Source organism: Panthera uncia (genome assembly GCF_023721935.1).
Source record: "Panthera uncia isolate 11264 chromosome D3 unlocalized genomic scaffold, Puncia_PCG_1.0 HiC_scaffold_8, whole genome shotgun sequence".
Lineage (NCBI taxonomy): Eukaryota > Metazoa > Chordata > Mammalia > Carnivora > Felidae > Panthera > Panthera uncia.
Window position 1 is genome coordinate 33,782,624 of NW_026057586.1, and position 9,480 is coordinate 33,792,103.

At 38.3% G+C, this 9,480-nt stretch overlaps 1 pseudogene; it reads left to right on the top strand.

The window, feature by feature from the left end:
* The first annotated feature begins 2,672 nt into the window (after window positions 1-2,672).
* On the top strand, window positions 2,673-6,786 carry LOC125914316 (eukaryotic translation initiation factor 1-like; annotated as a pseudogene).
* Window positions 6,787-9,480: the final 2,694 nt, after the last annotated feature.

The window sequence follows — 9,480 nt, forward strand, 5'->3', positions numbered from 1 at the left end:
TATTGAAACTTGCAGATGTAACAACTCAAATATTTATAAAAATATACAGATACAAGTAAAGTTTAAATTAAGGAAGAAAAAAATATCTGTAAGAATGAAAAGAATGGTTTATTGACCTCTGTTTCATGGTATGGGGTCTTAATAATCATTGATAAAGTTAAATAACCAAGACAGAGGACAGGATATTTTTGAATTGCTTATTTTAAAATCCTTAATATTACTTTCATATACACTCCTTAAACTTCATGTAATTTATGACAATACTAATTTTGGAGGGTGGGCAGGAGAACACGGGAATAATAGAAATTTATAATTCCTTGTCATTCATGTTGGGGTTCTAATAAATACTCCTTGATAAAAAGGAATATTAAAGTTACAAATGAAAAGAAACAGATTGAAAATACACAAACATAAAACAAGAGAAAACACATATGAGATAGTGACATTAAGGTGTTAAGAAACAGAAAACTGAAATGGAATAAAAGTGAAATTTTATATGAAAATTCCTTTAGAAAGTAAGATAAGAATTCAATTTATTAGGACCCTTCTTAATCTCATTATAAAAATCTAAGTTTTCACAAACAATAGAAAGTGAGCTCTTTCCAAATTTATGGGGCAGATCTGGCAAAATAATCCCTGACTAGTACCATATTTTGCAAAGTGTTTTATAAACTTAGCATTTAGAAATCCTTCAGAATGAGTACATTGTGTGCATATTTTCGGTGTGTGTGTATCAGAAAGAAATTTTTCTCTGCAGAAAGATGTTTTTCTTAGCTGGCCTTCTCAGAGCAATAAAAATTGGATTCTGTGTATAGTTAGAAAATAAATAAGTAATTGCAACTATTTGGAAATCTATCTATTGAGTAAAGCAGAATGAACACTAACCATGCTTGGGGAGTTGGTTCTAGGGCTGATTGAACAGCCATGTTGGAACCAGTATTAGCCTCTGACAACAACTGGGCAGAAGTGTGATTAGATTTGGGTGTAGAGAGAAGTAGAAGGATGAATAGATAACCCTCCCCACCACCACCAATCTGCGCCTCAAGAAACACTCATTTTTGCACCCATGACATACCTTCATGATGACTGTCCTATCACACCCACTTTGAAAAATCCACATCAAAGTCAATGCAAACAGACAGAAACATTCACCTTCAAAACTCTTGAACTAAATCACAATCTGCAGGGCGATGTGTGGGGGCAGTTGTCTATTTATTTCCAATTACTTGAAAATAGCAAGAAAAATTTGCTTCCAATATTCTTGCACCCCAGCTGCTTGTCAGCTTTCTGGGACGTGACATCGAGGGTCATTAATGCCAGAAGCACTTGTTTTCCAGGAGTACTGACTAAATGTTTCACAGTGTTGGCTGCTGTTGGCTCAGCTGCTACTTGCTCTGGTTGTACTTCAATTTCTCTTTTCATTTTAGATTTTGGTCTCCCTTTTTTCCATTATACTAATATATGACTCTGAATGATGTGTGTAATAGGAAACTGATGTTATATGTGTACTTTATTGACACTGCTGCCCAAAAAATGGCTTAGCCTATATCTCTAAGTAGTGCAATTTATTGTTCACTATCCCCCACTCACCTACATATAATGGTAAATGAGAGAGGAGAGTGAAGGATTGTAATTTCAACTTTTTCCCCAAACACTTAAAAAGAACTGAACTTCCAATCATTAAACTTGAAGCAACCTGTTCCTTCCCCAGGACTTTGGGTCCTGAAATAAATGTTTCACTGCAACACAACTGTCCACTGGCCTTAGGGTCCCCTGTTTAACCACATGTGAACAGTTGGGAGCTCAGTTATCATGGTCACATTATCCAAATGCCAGAGACTTCTGTCTGAGAATATCTCTACCCCCTTTACTAACAAAGCAGAGTGATCCATCCCTCCTTCCACTCAACATAGAAACTTTTAAAAAAAATTGTTTCATGTTTTATTTTAGAGAGAGAGAGTGAAAGAGAGCAAGCACAAGTTGGGGAGAGGGGCAAAGGAAGAGACAGAATGTCAAATGTCAAGCAGGATCCATGCTCAGCACAGAGCCCAATGCAAGCTTGATCCCATGACCCTTGGATCGTGACCTGGATTGAAAGCAAGAGTCAGATGCTCAGCCAACTGAGCCACCCAGGTACCCTTCAACACAGAAACTGTTAAACATCCCAGATTGGCCTACAGAAATGTTGAATCTCTGGAAGAAGAAATTCTGCAGATTAATATTAGAGGCAATTGCCATTTTGTGCTTTCAGTTTGCAGTTATGAATTATGGTTGATGTACATTAACTGCCTAATGCCCATCAGTGTCCTCCTGGCACAGGGCATATGACCACCATTTTCCAATTAATTATATTTTATATAAATAATGGTTTGCTTATGTGCTTACATAGTTGTGTGAGAACAGTCAACTGACTTATTTAATTAGAATGTATATATTGCCATTATCAAAAATGTTTGATAAACAAAAATGTAAGTGCAAGCACTGTTTAACATTTTGCCAAAAATAAAAAAAAATGTATTTTTGTGTATATCAGAGAAAACTGTAATGTCTGGTAAAATTAGAGTGAGAGAGAGAGAGAGAGAGAGAGAGAGAGAGAGTTGGTCAGAAAAGGCTCATCTGAAAGAGGGAAATTTCACAATAGGAGGAGTCAGTCACACGGGGGTGGTGACACAATGGGTGTGAAAGGCCTGAGCAGACAGGACTCAGAATACTCAAGATTAGCCCAGGAAGGTAAGGAGAGGCTGCCTTCAAGAAAACACACCAACAGCTTTGAACTTTGCCTTTGGTGAAATGAAAATCCATAGGGATTAGGCAGAGGACAATTGTCTTAAATAAAGAATTAGGTAGTCTGGAGGTAGAAGCTGGTGGTGGGGAGGGGAGAGGATGTCTTATCGGGCAAGGAGTGTTTTACAGAAGTCTAGTTAGGAGCTGACGAAGACATTTCCATCAATAAAATGACAAAATATTTACGTAGACTAAAATGCCAACCTACTCTCTGAGTCTCTGGTGGAAGAGATGGAGAAGTGTCTGTTGAGACCAGATATATTAGCACAAGAATATATAGTATTGATTATAGATTGACTATGAGGAATGATAGTGAACCATATTTCAACAGTCTCTCCTAGGATTCATCAATGAAGCAAAATGTACTGAAGTAGGAAACTCTGAAGAGATAAAATTGTGAAGTCAGCCTGAAAGCTCATTTTTATACAGCTACTTAGTTTGAGATGCCTCTGAGATATCTTCACGATGTTGGAAATGTAAATCTGAGAGGTTCTGGCACATAGATGAAAAGTAGATATAAATGCTATTTGTTGAAAATGTTATAAAATCTGTATTATTACCCTTATTTTATACATAACAGAGTGGGGTTTGGAAATGTTTAAAAACTTGACCAAAGGCAAAAGGCTAGTAATAAGCAAGCTTTCGGAGCCCAAAGCCAACTCCTCATCCCATTAGGACTTCCACAGCTCTTACTGTAATGTTTTACACCTATGTATCAACAATTGATGTTATCACCCAATGTTTTACCTTTGCTTCAATCCTGTCACCCCAACAAATAAAGTGTAATGAATAAAGGGACCACTTCATAAGGATAAATGATGTTCTGCATAGAACAGTGAAAAATAATAGGTACGGGCTAAATAGATATGGATTGATATCTTGAAATTATGTTTATTTTACATTTTTCCCATCAGTGGAATTACAGAATACCTAGTAAGAATGTACTCTATTCCATGAGAAATTTTGTAGTATTCTGAAATTTCACTAATATCACACAGTGTACAGATCATCTTCTATGATTCTTTATGATACAACTACTTTCATTCCAGAGTTCTAAATCATTGTTTCATTTGTGAATTGAGTTTGTTAATGTTCCCTTTCATATAACAGGTATATATATTTTCAAAGTCAGTTTGTTTAGGTCAGATATTCTTCAGATCTCCAGACCAAAATGAATTCATTCAACTTTCACTGAATATCTACTGTGTCTGGGAATACCATTAAGATGTGGTAGAGACAAAAAATAAAAACTAGTGATAAGAAACTCAAAACTCAATAGGGAGAACATAAAAATATGTAAACACACAGTGATCCCATTCTCTTTTCTAAGGATTTCTTTAAAAAAGAACATGATTTATAATTCTGGATAATGAAGGTGAATCTTCTGGGCAGCTTCCATGAAGACATTCTTTTTGTTCTATAAAGGAGATACATAGGCAAAAGATGTTCTCTTCTTCTAGACTTGTACATGTTTGGATTTGAGGCCTGAACCCATGTCAATCATCAGGTGGCACAACAAAGATGGGAGAATAAAGAGACTGAAATGACCAGGGTTCTTGGTATTATTACTGACCTGCTGAATTCACTAACTCTGGAGCTCCCAACCTTTAGATACTGTTATGAGGGATAATACATTTCCTTTTGTTTAAGCCATGCTGACTTGCATTTTCTTCTTATGTGTGCCATAAACTGTAAATCTGGTAAATGCTATAATAAAATGCTACTGTAAATCTGGTAAATGCTGTAATAAAAATCACATGGTGTAATGAAGGTACAAAAAGGGAGGTAATTCTTTCCAGAATTGTGGCAAAAACTTGAGATTTCAATATCAGTCTTTGAAGTCCTAAATTGGAAGTCGCTATGGCATATCCGGGTATAAATGTTCTATAGGTCATTTGTTATTTAAGCCTAGAGTTAAGAAAAGAGCACTGGACCAGAAACACAAAGATTTGTAAGTTTGGGGCATGTATTTTGTAGTAACAGCCTTGATGTAGATGACATCTTTCAGGTAGAATTGCAGAGAATAAAAAGTAAGAGGACACCTTAAAGAAAAATGAGAAGTGTCAACATACAATCGATGGATGATCAGAAGAAGAGGAACCTAGAATAGAGACTAAGAAGAAGCCACAGGAAGATGGAAAGAAAGAAAAAGAATGAGTTGTAACACCACAACTGGTATATAAATGGATTCAAGTGGGGGGAAAAATAATCATCAGCAATAAATACATTAAAATGCTTCAGAAATATAAATAAGCAAACATTGCTTATTGAAGTTAGTTTTAGGATTATGTATCAGTTACAAACTGTGTTTGGCTACGTAAACAGATATCTGTTGATCATGTTCAAAGTTGAGAAACAGAAGGTTTTAAGAGTCCTTCAGGGGCTTCACAACCTCATCAATGTCCCGGGCGCCTTCGTGTTTCATTTTCTTTACAAATAGTTTTTCATATTATGATCACCATGTGGCTGGTCCACCTCCAGCCTCACATCTACACTACAAGGAACAAATAACAAGGAGGAAAGTTCAGCACTTTTTTGTTTGTTTGTTTGTTTGTTTGTTTAATCAGCAAATGCATCTTTCCCAGAAATCCTCTGTAGACTGCTAATTACAGTTTCAAAGCTGCAAAGGAATAAGGATGACAGTTTTGTTTTGTTTTGTTTTTATTAAGCTGGCTCATTATTGTCCTAAGCATTCTCTCTCTCTAAAATGGGTAGTAGACAGACAACTCTCAGAAACTGCCACAGATGTCATTTATAATCTGAGTGAGAACGGTTTCAGAGGTTGAGTGGAGGCAAAAGTCAAATTTAAGCCATTAGAAGGCCAGTGGTAAAAGCAGGCTTGGGCAGGAAGTTTGCTTGAAAAGGAAAGGAGAGATGGGGCCATACAAATAGTGTTGTGTACATTCCTATTAATGTTCACATGTTTGGGAAAGGACCCCTGGATACCTCCACTTTATGCTCTTTTGGCACCTGCAACTTGAGTAGACATTCAACAAATGCCTGTGGAATTAATGAGCAGCATTGAGATTGCTGATTTGGGGGGGGGGGTCAGTCTCTAGTCTCCTTACCATAAGCATGAGGTACATGAAAGAGAATGCTTGAAATGGGACTGAAATGTGGGAAGGTACCAGATCAGGCAAGCCCTGGTAAGGTTTCTTCTGCATTTTAACATAGGAATCTTGAGAATCACTGAATGATCTATACTTACATGGACACAATCAAATTTGCAGTTTAAAAAGGATTCGCTCTGGGCTGGAGGTAGGGCTGAAGGTGTGGAGTCAGAATGGAAGTCAAGAGCAATAGTCTAGGCAACAGATGTGATTGCTTGGACTGGACTGGTGGTGGTGATTGGCACATTCCATGTTCTTTATTATTATCTAATAGAAATATTAATAAATAACCCACTTTATTGCTGTCCTTGTGCCTAACATAATTCTAAATGCTTTCTCTTATGTGTATTATGTATTTATATCTCCTCCCCCATCCCAAACCCTTGGAATAAATGGCATACATTCTAGTCATTGAGCTGTTGCTGAGGACTTAGCAGCCTCCCCTTGCAACCTCCATATTTCCCAATGCTCTATACCCCCACCACTCCTGCCTGCCTTCTCCCACTGCTTTCCGCAGTTTCCACCGAGGAAAGGGAAACTTATTGTACATCTGTTATCCCAAACCTCCACTCTTTTGACCCCTTTGATGATGATCTGCTTCCTGCTGGCACTGAGGATTACATCCTTACAAGAATTCAACAGAGAAATGGCAGGAATACCCTTACACTGTCCAAGGGATCACTGACGATTACAATAAAAAGAAAGTAGTGAAGGCGTTTACGAAGAAATCTGCCTGCAATGGTACTGTAATTGAGCATCCACAATATGGAGAAGTAATTCTGCTACAGAGCGACCAGCACAAGAACATATGCCAGTTCCTCGTAGAGAGACTGGACCAGCTAAAGATGACCAGCTGAAGGTCCATGGGTCCAAAGTGCTTTGGGCTCACTAAAACTTGACTGAGGATATCCTTGCAATGAGTAGAATTTCCCTTCCGTCCCCTGTCACAAATTTGAAAACCCAACAGCTTGTATAATGTAAACATTTAGGGTCTGCTTTTAACGTAGACTAGCACAACTCATTCATGCAATAAACTGAAAAGAAACTTGCTGTCTAGGCTTGAAGTCCCTCAATTAAACAGAGGGCAAGCAGGAGACACCTATCAGTGTTTGGCCTAAAATCAAGCAGTTACATGATATTTCAGTCAAGCCTAGAGTCCCAAGATCACAGATGGCTATGTCTGACCAGAAGCTCCTCGGCTCCCCCTCTTCAGAGTTCCCTGCCCTTATGAGGGACACCATGGGCTGTTTACCACCTGAACAGGTGGACAGGAATGTTCACCACCTAAAAAGCCCACAGTGAAGCTGACAGGACAGGATGGGGTAAGGCAAGAACAGCAGCTGTATGATTACAGGGAGTCATTGGTAGCCAAGAAAGATCCCTGGGGTCTCCAACCCGACCAGGTGGGCAGAGCTTGGAGCAGCCACCTTCCCCCTAGGAGGGTGTGATACTGCCTCTGGCTTGCCACCAAGGTCTTTGTGACCAGACATGTCCTAGCTAATCGATGTCCAAACACCAGAATATGAGGTGAACCTTCTATCAGAGTTAAACTTCTGACAAGGGGACAAACTTCAAACCTATATATCAGGCATGTAGCCAGCTGTAGAGCTTGCAACTTACCAGCAATAGCGGCCCAAAGCCATGTGAAGTAACAGACTGGTGTTTAGTTTATTTTTTCCTTCAATTTTAATGTTATATAATGTATTTAAATCCTTATTTAAATAAAATTTCTTTTCAGGAAAAAAAAATGGCATACAGATGATGGAGCACTGCAGGTACTTGCCCAAGGTCACAAATCCAGCATGTGGCCGAGCCAGGTTTTTAAACTCATGCCTACCTGGCTGCAGAGCTCACACACTCACCACACATGCTCAGCAAGGTCGGACTGTGACCGAGAGGCTGGTCTCTTTGTAGCCCAGTGTACAAGTTAAAGCCTACAGGTCTGAGCTGGACTATCTGTGTGCAAGTCCAACCTCCATGCTTCCCTCACTGTGTGAACCTTGGGAATTATTTACCATTCATTGCCTTAGTTTCCTATTGTATAAAATGGGGATGGTAATTATAACATCCAAGTCATTTGGTTGCTATAAAGATTAAATGAGTTAACATTTATAAATCCTCACCTCAAAATAAGCATGGCTCATACATAGAATGTTATACATGTTTGTTAAATAAAATAAAAATTTCCAGGTATGGTAGACATTGAAACCCCTGTGCAAATATTACTTTGATGTGCTCATCTATTCAGATATTTCCTTTTCAAATGGACATGAAAAATTAATTGTTCATTTGACTGTGTCCTCTTACTGTTTTTCTATGTCAATTTTGACTTCAGTTGCTTAAATCACTTAGTAGTCTCCCAAAATGCAAAATATTCAGTGCTCGTCTACAAAATTGTTATCGTGAAAGTCAGGCAAACACATATGCTTTTACTTTAATTGCTCATCCAGCTGAAAAAAAGAAAAAGAACAGTTTGTCACTTATCTCAGATTATGATCATGTGAAAAGATCCAGAAAGAAAATACGTATAAGAGAAACAAACCTGCTTCATTGCTTCATTTTTACTTCTAACAAACAGCAAAAGAAGTCATCCCTTCTCAGGCTGAAGCAGTTGTAGTTGAACTCTGAAAATTGCACTTGATCATCAGCTATTGACACTATTGAAAAGTTTATCATTGTTGTTTTCATGTGCCAGGAACAATGTATTTGCCAAACCAATCATGAGTCCAAGTGCAAGCAAATGGTAAAGGCACATATGACTACATGAGAGGCAGCCAGAAAGCAGTGGTATGGATGGAAAACCAGGCAATCTAGATAGGACAGAATTTCAATACACTCAGCTTCATTGTGATGACTCAGGATTTTATCAGTTACTCAGAACTACTATTGGGCAGGCTGTTGGGCAGTTACCATATCCAAAGCTACAAGTGCCCAAGAAAATAGAAAGTTTTTCCAAAGACGCAGCAAGATTCTTACTTCTAATCAGGCTGTCTATCTGCAATGATGCTTCATAGGTCTGGGGAGATGGTGGTGGGTATCACTGAGACACTTTTTGTAGATAATTTTATACAGTTACAGTCTTGAATCACTCTATATCTCTTGTCTGCATATACTGGTGTCTTTTTGTCTTGGATTATTGTCACCATGGTGACAGCCATGCAAATAGCAACACTGAAAAGAAATTTAAACTTTTCTAACTTCACAGGGAAGGAAGACAGAGAAAGGAAAGTATATGTAATGATTCAGGCATTTCCTGGTGCTTAAGCATTGAGGACTAGAGCCCACTGAGGACTAAAAGAAAACATTGTCAAGCAGACCAAGGGCATCCAACTTAAAGAAACTGTAAAGCACAAGATGGGAATATTTTAATGCATGCTCCCTACATGAAAAGACTAGAGGAGACTGAAGCTGAGAGATGGTGAGGTGATGCAGTAGAAAAAGGGCAGATTTGGATGAGAGTCACAGAGATGGTTGCCCTTAAAGAATGACCTGTTCAAAGTGGAAGAGTTCACCTGGTTCATTATGAGAGGTTCTTTCCCTCTCATAAACCAATAGGACTCCAAAGCACCCCAAAGCACCCATCCTA